Source organism: Marmota marmota, unplaced genomic scaffold (genome assembly GCF_001458135.2).
Source record: "Marmota marmota marmota unplaced genomic scaffold, marMar, whole genome shotgun sequence".
NCBI classification, from domain to species: Eukaryota; Metazoa; Chordata; class Mammalia; order Rodentia; family Sciuridae; genus Marmota; species Marmota marmota.
Window position 1 is genome coordinate 38,654,424 of NW_025999853.1, and position 11,740 is coordinate 38,666,163.

An 11,740-nucleotide genomic window follows, 5' to 3' on the forward strand; every position below is an offset into this window, starting at 1 on the left:
AATAGTAAAGGCCTTGTAGCTTTACCTAGGTGAAATCTCCATTGCAATGTTTAAAAACTCCACAGTCAAAAAATAAAACTGATCAGAAAAACATTAACCTCACTGCCCCACTGGCACCAAGGCCAAATTTGGGGGCCAACAGAGGTGAGGCAAAGAACCTCACCCCCCCACTGGTGCATAGACCTATCCACAAGTATGGCTGTATGCTGGACCGGTAGTCAGTGACGGGTATGATTCAATTGCAGTGGTATCAACCTAAGACAGGAGGCTGACGCCTAAAGGTCAGTTTTCCGATGACGGGTAAGAACCATATGTTGAATTGGACAACCTACCAGGCACGGTCCTTAAGCCACATTGCTTGTTGTTTAATTAATCAGAAGGGGGGAGATGCTGGGAGCCATTAGCCAAGTAGGTATGACAATTTCCTTGCCAGCGTACCCCATGTTGCTGACATTTTGCAGTGACATTGAATGTAGTTGACCTTGCTCAAGGACCAGGGCAGATTAGGGTGTTCCCGGTTTAACATAATCGGGTTTAGGGCGTTCCCAGTTTAGGTTCCAGGTTTAAGGTTTAAGATTATTCCTGCTGGGAATAGGGCGTATCCTGCTGCCTAAGTTCCCCTTGAGTTCTCACGGGATTCAGAGTATATTTTGGGAGACAGAAGCCCAGTGAAGGTGAATTTGGGCAGAGAACGTGGATTTGGGCAGAGAACTTGGATTTCCCCAGAACGTGATTGTAGACGGCTGGTGTGAGTTCGGGAATAAAGAGTTGCTGTTTGAATCTACAAGCTGTGTGGTGGCTCTGATTGTGTGCCCAGCCAGACTGCGGCATTTGTGCCCAGCCAGACTGCGGCACTGTTTTAGGACTAGACCCTTTCTTCATACTGCTAAGAGAATAATATAAAGATGCAAATCTGATCATCACATTTTTCAGTTTCCTTCAGATCTCAATTTTAACTCTAAGCTACTTGACTCAGTCTCAGGATTTGATTTATCTTTCTGGCATCATCTTTCCATTATTGCTGCCTCAAATTCCATATACAGCTATGTTCAACTATATTCATTCTGTGGCCATCTGGCATATTTTCCCACTCCTACCAAGCAGAGACTGAGGGAATAAACTAATGCCCACATCATAGACTGCAGTCCATACAGTCGTTAAAACAGTGTTGAGGAGGGGGGAGGTTGTAAAAACTTGAAAATGTTTGCTTTACTATAAATGAGGGAATCATATTGGCATCTTATGTATACCAGTATGCTCTGAAACAATATAAAATGCATTAAATAAGAACTAAATAAAGATTATATCAAAGTTGATAAGGTTATGTTTGGTACAACTTCTGATTTTGTTGATATTTCCTAGTTCACTATGACTTGTTTTATTCAAGGCAATTTATTTGTATAGCATGCACCAGCTGAAATTCAAATACATAGTTTGATAAATTCATTAAGAATTACAGTGAGTCAGATGAGAATCTAATGAGTTATAGGTGCTTCAATATTTTTGCTATGTCCAACAGTAGTTGGAAGACTTTTGAATACAATTTTTTGATAGATAGCAGTTTATATAAAACAAAAAGAAGTAGCCAAGTATGGTGGAACAAAGCTGTAATTGGAGCAACTTGGGAGGCTGAGGCAGAGCGATAGCAAATTGGAGACCAGCCTGGGCAACTTAGTAAAGCCCTAAGCAACTTTGAGAGACTCCCCACTCCAAAATAAAAAACAAAAAAGTGTTGGGGATGTAGCTCAGTGGTAAAGAGGCTCCCGTTTCAATCCCCAACACCAAAAACCCCAAAACAAGTAAATTAAATAATTAAGCCTGGATAGATGGAGCATGGCTGCATTGAGAGAGCGGGAACGAAGGAGGGAGAGCGGGAGCGAAGGAGGGAGAGCCCGAGCCAGAGCAAGAGAAAATGATTAAAAACTCAAGCTTCAGGGCTGGGGACATAGCTCAGTTGGTAGAGTGCTTGCCTTGCATACATAAGGTCTTGGGTTCAATCCCCAGCACCATCAAAAAAAAAAAAATAAATAAAAAAAATAAAGCCAGACTTCAGGGCAGGTTATCCTGGCTCTACTACTTGTTAGCTATGTGCCCTTATAGGCAAATGTATGCTTCGCTATTTGGATGTAATAATAGTACTAGATCATAGAGTTGCTATGAGGAGTTAATGATTTAATGAGTGGTATATTATGCATGTTCAGAAAAATCTTACTTTTACTTTTATAATTATTATCAGTTAATATGGAAACATTAGACTTGGGACATAGTGATAGATATGTTAGTAACACAGACTGAATTAAATCAACTCCATCCCTTTTTTCTGTGATGGGGCAATAATAGCAGAATTTTTTTTTATCCATAAAGGATAATTAATAGTTTATGTTGATAAATATAAATATGATTAGTCTCCTTTTGTTCTCCATATAAAATAGTTCAGTGAACATCATCCTGAAGAATCTTTTATTCATCTATCCACAAATGATTGTTTACTATAGCACTGTGTTCTGACCTGGAAGGTACAGATTGGAGGAAATAGGATGTTCACTCATTTTTTACTTTAATTTTATTTATTTTGTTACCGAGGATTAAACCCAGGAGTGCTTAACCACTTAGCCATGTCCCCACCCTTTAAAAAATATTTCATTTTATTAAATATTTATTTTATTTAAATATTAACTTGTGGCTTTCAGCTCTCAATCCTGCTGCCTCAGGCTCTCAGCTCTCAATCCTGCTGCCTCAGGCTCTCGTCATTTTTTAAAAAAATCAGGTAAACTTACCTATTCAAACATACACAACTGACATGAAATACATAAATATTTTAAATCACTATTACAGATACTGAGTAAAAACTGGCCATTGTTTTTTTTTTTTTTTGAGACAGAGAGAGAGAGAGAGAGAGAGAGAGAGAGAGAGAGAGAGAATTTTTATTTATTTATTTATTTTAGTTTTCGGCAGACACAACATCTTTGTTTGTATGTGGTGCTGAGGATCGAACCCGGGCCGCACGCATGCCAGGTGAGCGCGCTACTGCTTGAGCCACATCCCCAGCCCTGGCCATTGTTTTTTTAAAAGAGTATTACTTAAAACCTATTATTATGAGGTAAAAACTGTTAACATCTTGCAAATAGATATTAGTGCTTGGTTGGTAATGTTGTACTTTTTTCCCTCTGTGATGATCCAACTCTTATTTTCTTTGTAAATTTTATATACATATATAAAATTTATATATATGCATATGTATATAAAGGCAATTTATCTGCATAGCATGCACCATGCTATGTCTTTTTATTTTGAGGTGCTGGGGATCAATCCTTGTACATGTTAGACATGTGATCTACCACTGATTTTTAAAAATTATTTTGAGACATGGTCTCTTTAAGTTGCCCAGGCTGGCCTGGAACTTGATCCTTCTGTCTTAGGCTTCTTAGTAGCTGGGATTACAGGTGTGTGCCACCATGCCTGGCTCAACCAGTTTAAAGTGTGCAAATCTGTGGCATTAAATACATTCACATTGTTGTTCAGGGTAATGTTGTTTCCTAAACATCAGTGATATGAAACAATACAGAACTGTGAATGAAGTTTTAGAAAAACCTGTAAAACAATGAGTTTGGTCTAGAGAGAAAAAATATAGAAAAAAATGTTCAAGAGACAGGAAGAAAATTGAGCATGGAATAGAAATTGTGTGTGCCCTCAAATCTTCAGGTGTGTTGTCTGACTTCGTGTAGACGAGAAAAACCAAATGAAGGACTCAATGAGACATGATGGGATTCTACTATGGGATGTGGTTGTGGCAATCATAATGGGGAGATAGTGATTGAGTATAGTATGTCTTTTTTGGCAGGAAAGGTGTCTGATTTGAAGAAAAATGCATTACTCTGAGAAGAAATGAAGTCTGAGTTTAAATGCAGAGCCTGGTTGTAACTTTAGTGTCTGTCTTCCCAGGTAAGCAGTGTAGCATAGTGGGTAGGAACATTGTCATTTTATTTTTGGTGAGTTATTTTCTCTCTCTACACTTAAGTTTCATCTTCTACAAAAACTGAGAGAATAAGGATACTGTCCTGGAGCTGGGGTTGTGCCTCAGTGGTAGAGCTCTTGCCTAGTATGTGTGAGGCACTGGGTTCGATTCTTAGCGCTACACATAAATAAATGAATAAAATAAAGGTCCACCAGCATCTAAAAATATATATATATATAAAAGAATATTGTCCTGAAAAAATTGCACTGGGAATTAAATAATATTTATATAGCAGTTAGGAGATGGTACAGAACACAGACTTCTTGGGTTAGATCCTGGGCCCCCCCACTTACTCAGTAGAACTTTGGACGAATCACTTCTCTATGCCTTTATATAACAGAAATAATAGTACCTACCTCATAAATTTACAGTGAGGATTAAATGACAATATACATAAATCACTTAGAATGTTCTTGGCATATAACAACAATTCAATAAACATTGGCTAATGTTATAATACACAACATACAGTAAATATTCAAGACTCAATTCCTCAAACAACATTCTAGCAAGAGTATAATCTGATCATAACTTATGTTCATTTTCATTTTATCAACATTTTTTTTTTAGTTTTAGGTGGATACAATATCTTTATTTTATTTTTATGTGGTGCTGAGGATCAAACCTAGTGCCTCATGCATGCCAGGTGAATACTCCACCACTAAGCCACAACTCCAGCCCTCATTTTATCTTATATATAGATATTTCACAATACTCTGTACCACCTCAAATGATGTCTTTATCATCTCAATCTTGTGGTGCTTAAACTTAGAAAGAATTGAATAATTACATAATTTTTCTTTTAATTCTTTTGAATTGTGTTCAATTTGAAGAAGAAAGCAGAATGGTGAAATACAAAACTTTTAAATTTCAAATTATGCTATTATTACTGAATTATGATTTAAACATTGATTTATGTTTTAATCAATTATGATTTATGATTTAAACATCTCTCTGTACAGGTAAATAGGAGCAAGAAATTTTAGTGGGCTATTTATTGCACAGTAGGGTGACTATAGATAAAACAATGACACCATAATAGAATATAATAACAATATAGATAAAATAATAATAATGTACTGTACATTTCAAAAATCTAGAAAAAGGATTTTTAAAATTTTCACCATAAAGAAGGGGCTGTGGTTGTAGCTCAGTGGTAGAGTGCTTGCCTGGCATGTGCAAAGCACTGGATTCAAGTCTCAATGCCACATAATAAATAAATAAATAAATAAAATGAAAGTTTAAAGAAAGAAAGAAAGAAATAGTAAGTGCTTGCCAGGCATGGTGGTGCACACATGTAATGCCAGCAACTAAGGAAGCTGAGGCAGGAGGAATGCAAGTTTCAGGTCAGTCTCAGCAACTTAAAAAAGGCCTTGTCTCAAAATAAAAAAGTAAAAAGGGCTAGGGATATATAGCTCAGTGCCCCTGGGTTAAATCCCTAGTACCCCCTGCCCAAAAAAGTGCATGATATGTTTAACCTCATTTACACTACACTATATATGCATTGAAACATCACATGGCACTCTCCATTAATATGTACAAAACTATTAATGTTTTATGTATCAGCTAAAACATTTAAGTAAAAATTAAAAATGCAAATGTAAAAAACGGAAAGATTTTTAACAAAAACATAAGTATATTATTACTTCTTGGAATTCTAACAGTAAAGTATTAGCTAAGTAATAGGTTTTCACTGTGACTGTGCTTCTACTGTCTTAAGCATAGTTAGTGACATTTTCAAGGCAGTGTGAGTTTGCTGACAAAGCTTTGGCAGACAAATAAATCAATTGTAATGACTCTTCTTAAGAGACAGCTCAGGCCTCATCAATAGTGGAAATGATCTTGGCAGCAACTGAAAAACTAAAATCATTATTCTCTGTTGATATAGGGCATTCTCCAGCTCAACCACAAAACTATTATTGCAAGTAAAGCATTTTGCTTTCCTGTTTTCACATAACTTCTCTGCTTAGCATAGAAATTCTTTAAATCTGACACATATCCACATTTCTGAACAGTGATTTATTAGGGTATTTGGGAGAGCACTGTTTTTTCCTAAGTAGCACAGTTTATATTGTTTAGATGTTATTATGCAAACAAGGTATCTAGCATGAATCTTGCCTTGCCAATTTGGGAAAGAAGAGACACTTTTAAGATTATTTTATTTTATTTTTTTCTGATATGGTCTCTTGGTTCTAACTGAGCCCTCATCCTGTTTGGTTTGATGGGTTGAGGGCAGGAAATTCAACCTCACACATTACAGGGGTTGCTAACTTTTTTTCTAGGGTTTGCACCAGAATCTGGGGGAGGGTCAACTGTACTTTTAAGAACACAGTAAAAGACTTTTAGCCTTAGAAGACTCTACCTAACACAGATCATTGTCCAGGTCTTGGGGTTTGTCTGAAGATGGGAGACCCATCTTTATGCATGCTGAGTGAGATGGAACAGGATGGGGAGTACCAGGGACAGAGTGAAAAACACAAGGGAATGAATAAATGATAACTTATTGAGAAACCATATAACAAGTAATTCAAAATGTGGACAATTAGTTATTACATATGTTTTTATCTTTGTCTATAAGCAAATACCTTCTAGAAGATCTCTGGAAATGAGCCTTTATGGGTTAGAATGTAGCTTAGTGATAGAGTGCATGCAAGAGGCCCTGGGTTCAATTCCCAGTACCAAAACCACCAAAAAAAAAAAAAAAAAAGTCCTTAAGAGGATAAATCATGAATCCACAATACTATGAATCTATTCTTTAAAAACAACAAAAAATTTCAAGGTGTTATTTCCATGGTTGAGAAATGTAGTATATTTAGTTCATAAATCAAGAGCAGGGACTGACTTTTTAAATACTTTGAGTATATTTTGGGCTACAAACATATTGACATATCAGAGCAAACTATGCAGCTTCTAAATATAGAAGTGCATTGAAAAGCATAAAATGATGGACTGTAGGTATTGGCAGTGCAATATAATACTAAGCAAAAACTGGCATGAACATTGCATTGCCCTTGAAACTTGTTTGGAAGCTTGAATCTGTGCTGCAAAAGGACAGTAGGTAAATCTGTGCTTCAAAATCCACCTTGGCATCTTATTAGCAATTTAAAATGAGTTTAATCTTTAGGAAAAGCTTACCATCCTAGGGTAGTCCTTCTGCTTCTTTGTCCTTTATAAGCTCGACTAAGTCTTTCAACTGTGTAAAATGACCAAATTTCAGGTAATAAAAGTTAACTCCTTTGGCTTTTACACTGGTTTTCATTTTCTGGATTAAGTATTAAGTCATAATGGTGACTTCATTATTTTAAAAAAAATTAAATTATTTTTACTTAAGGATAGCATAAGAATATTAAGAAAGAATTCATTGAAAAGCCATCCCTCTAGCACAGTAATATTTATTATTGCACATTTCCCCCCACATATTTACAATTATATTATACATATATTCATATGGCTTTTAAAATCTATATTCCAGCAAATGTTTTTTACTATTACTGAAAATGGTGACTTTCTATGTTCCTTTGCACTTTTTTTTTTCTTCCTACTGCTGTACTTTGCTTTTCTTCTTTCACTTTTGGATCCCCTTCACTTCCTCATAACTCCCTTCCTATAATACCACACCAGGTAATTCATAATGATCTGGTAAGTATACCTCATTACCTTTTCCAGATTCATATATTTATATAACACACACATATACACACATAACCATCTTTCTCTGTATTTTGCTTTGTTCACTTAAGATACCTTGTGGGATTTCCTGTAAGTCAACCTTTAAACATCCAATGTTTTTAAGAACCACATAAGTTCTATGGTATGCAGGAATCATAATTTATTCAATTATTATTTCTATTGATGGGATTAATTTGATTTTTTGTTTTGTTTTAGTGTGGCAGTAAGTAATCTTGGTACATAACATTTTATTTCTTTAGTGTAGATAGCAGGAGTAGGATTGCTGGGTCAAATACACATATTGTGAATTTTAATAGACATTAGCAGATAGCATATTAAATTTTGGCTTACCCAAATGCTCTACAATTTACACTTCCACCAGCAATGTATGACCCATTTCTTGCCCTTTTACCTGCTTAGTGGGACTGTGGAGTTCTCTCTATAAATTTTTGTCTATGTATTAGGCTCTGAGGTATTTGGAATGCATTTCTCTGGCTACTAAAGCATCCTTTAATGTTTATGGGCCACTTGAATTTGCTTTTTTTCTGAACTGCCTTGTGATATCCTTCATCTATTTTTCTTTTGGATTATTTCTTCCTACCTCCTAAGAATCCTTTATATTTTGTGGATATTAATCTCTTACCTTTTATCTGTTAAGATTTCCTCAAGTTTGACTTTGCAATATATTTTGCTAACCAACTTTTAAATTTGAATATTCCATTTTATTATAACTTAATCTAAATATATAAAATACTTTAAATAGCTTGGGTTTTTAAAATTAGCTAAGGTTTCCCATATTGCTAGGACTATACTTCCAATCTCTTTAAGATTTTCTTCTAAGATTTTTATTGTTTTACTTTATAACTTGAAGACTTTAAATATATATCTGGAAAGGGTTTTCTGCATGACATAGAGGTACAATTTTTTTTTTTTTAAGATGGACGGCTAGTTGTGGCAGTATTTTGCCAAGTGACATTCTTTCCTATCAAAATATGTCATGTCATAAATTAACTTGTTATATACTAGAATCAACTTCTGGACTCAGTTCTATTTTAGTAATTAATATATTTATTTTCTTATTTCACTTGAATTTTAAAGATAATTTATTTCTCCAGGCAGTGTAATTTCTCCAGTACACACCTATAATCCTAGAGACTTGGGAGGCTGAAGTAGGAGAATTGCAAATTGGAGGCCAGCCCTGGCAATTTAGGGAGACCCTATCTCAACCCAAATTAAAAAAATTTAAAGAGCTGGGGATGTAGCTCAATGAAAGATCATTAATTTCAATTTCAAAACTTCACCCAGTTGAAATTTAAACTGAAATATTACATTAACATGTTAATTTGGGGAGGCTAATATTTTTTACCTCTTCCCCTTCAAGAATTCAGTATTTCTTCAGATAATGTGTTCAAGAAGGTTTTACAATAAGTCTCATTAGCTTTATACCTTATAACGTTTATAATTTTCATCTGAGATTTTATGCCCATAACAACTTCTAAGTCCTTATTATGAATATGGAAGAAAGCTATTGATTTTGGGCATATTTATGTTATAAACCTTCACAAGTTTCTGAATAATTCTAATAGAGTTTTTGAGTTTTTCCTTTAGAATTTGAAAATAATTTTGTTTTCCAGTATCTCTAATATTTAGTTATTAATGTATTCATAGCACTATTAGGGGACATTGATTATTAGCCCCTATCTCATATTGTGGTTAAATGACACATGTGAAGTACATAGAGAGTAGGTAGAAAATGTTAGGGTGTCTAAGAAATAATATTTCAGTTAAAGAGCCTATCAATTCTTCAAACTAGGAATGTCTCTTTCATGGAAACATCAAGCCAAGAAGAATTAAACTATTATTTGCTGGCTTTTATTAGTTCTTTCAGCATTCCCCATTTTAATTGGTTTTGGGGAGCCTAGGTGACAGCTTTTCTTAAGAAAAATCTTCTACTTGTGATTCTCTCACCTTGATAAGATGGAGAAAAGCTGAGAAAATCAATATATGAGGCTGATTCCAGATGGTTATTATGGCTATTGGCCTTTAGAAGAGAGAATTTAAAAGTCAAACCAGGGTTAAGGCTAGACATTTACTATATTTTGGCTTAAACTCACATACTGCTTTATTTTGTGCATGTCAAAGAGACCCATCAAAAGTCTTTTGGTTCCTGGAATTTGCCTTTCTTTTAAAAAGTGAAGTAAAGCAGTTGAGCCAATTGTGTCTAATTCCATTGCTCCTCTGAGTTTTGTACTAAGAAAAAAACACTAACCCAAAGAGCCTTGGGGAAACGGACAGTTTGCACCTGCCTCACTTTTAACAGTGGTAGAGGAGTTGGCACTGCAGAATGTTATAATTTTCCAGGGCTGACATACTTGGCATTCTATACCCACCCTGTTTGGATGTCATCCTGATATATGTCCTGTTTACTCTCCCTTGAACAAGGGTCTAGAGCAACCAAGTTGTTAATTCTGCTTTGTCACTAGCCACATTCTGTCAAGGTGAAAATGCTTTGACCATGACAGCATCCTACACTGGTTCAGAGTGAATGGGGGAAAGGGTAATGGATGCCACTTCCTCCCTTGGTGTCATTCTCTCTGAAAGTATTGGCAGAATATAATTAGTGATGTGGTAGTGGCTAATAATATTCTCTGTTTCCAAAAAATTGTGTTTGTTTGGACTGGCTCTAGCTCAGCGGTTCCTTCGACAGAAAGCTTACAAAAAATTATGTTTGCTAAATAGTAACTGCCAAATGATTCAGCTCAAGAATTTCAGGAAGCATTAGTGCCTTAATACAATACTCTAATAAAGTATCCAGTTGAAATCTTATGATCTAAGTCATGCTTTACTGAAGTCAAAAGGAAAGAACAAAAGAAGTGAGAACTTTTAAAATAATAGCTTCAATAGAGAATGACTGGATCAGCTTTTAGGATCTCTAAGACGGCATCTTAAACATGTAAACCACATAGAAGGTTACAACCTTTCTATACCATTACTTAAAACAATTAATGGACAAATGGACTATCTGAGGAAGGTCAACATTTACTTTTGAGAAGTGGTTACAGCCCTAACGTTGGTTGTGTATAAATACCCTCAAACTCCTAACTTGTTCAAATATTCAATGTGTTCCATCCCAACCAGATTAGTTTTTATCATTTAATTCTGTCCACTTCTCTCAAAAGAATACTGAAACAGTAAATAAACCAATCAATTCAGTGCAGAGCAAAATCTTACAAACACCATTATTTGGTCTCAGAAGCACACGTTTTCTTCTAATATGGATCAGATATGTCTGATTAAAGATGGAGGGAAGGTAAAGTGGAGGGTAAAACCCTCTGGACATGTCTGAAAATAAAAAGCAAAAAATGAAGCTTACAATTTATATTACTCCTTAAATCAAAATCAGTGGAAGGGGGGAGTTTGGCTATCATTGAAAATATGAAACATGGAGAGAATGTATACTAATACAAGTAGAAAGTAATTCCAAGGGGATGACAATGGTTAACAGTTCCATAGCTACTATACTGGTTCTGAAATTGTGGAACTAGCTCAGACTGGACCTCTTATAACTCCTTGAAATCTCACTTGATCCTAAATTTCCCTTAGAAAAATCTCTGTAGCGTAGTTTACCCCTATGGCTTTGCCACATCCTCAGGGGCTCTCTAGGAGACTCCAAGTTCTGCTGATTCAACTCAGAATATTTTAGGTTACCCTGAAGTAGATTTAAGCTAAATTTTGTTAAATTAGTAAACACCATGTGAGTTGGCTGATAATGTCTCCCAAAGATTATGTCCACATCCCAGTCCCCTCTTGTAAAATGTTTCCATCATTTGAAAGAGGGTCTTTGGAAGTATGCTAAGGGTCTTGAGGTGAGATTATCCTGAATAATCAAGAAAGGCTCTAAACTGCCTTGTAAGAGAAAGGAAGAGGGGTATTAGACACATTAAAGAGATATGAGGATGGAGCAGAGACAGGAGCGAGTTGGTGTAATGCCAAGGAATGGTTCTTTCCTAGAATTCTAGGGGGAAGGCAACCATGACAACTTTGATTTTGAAATTT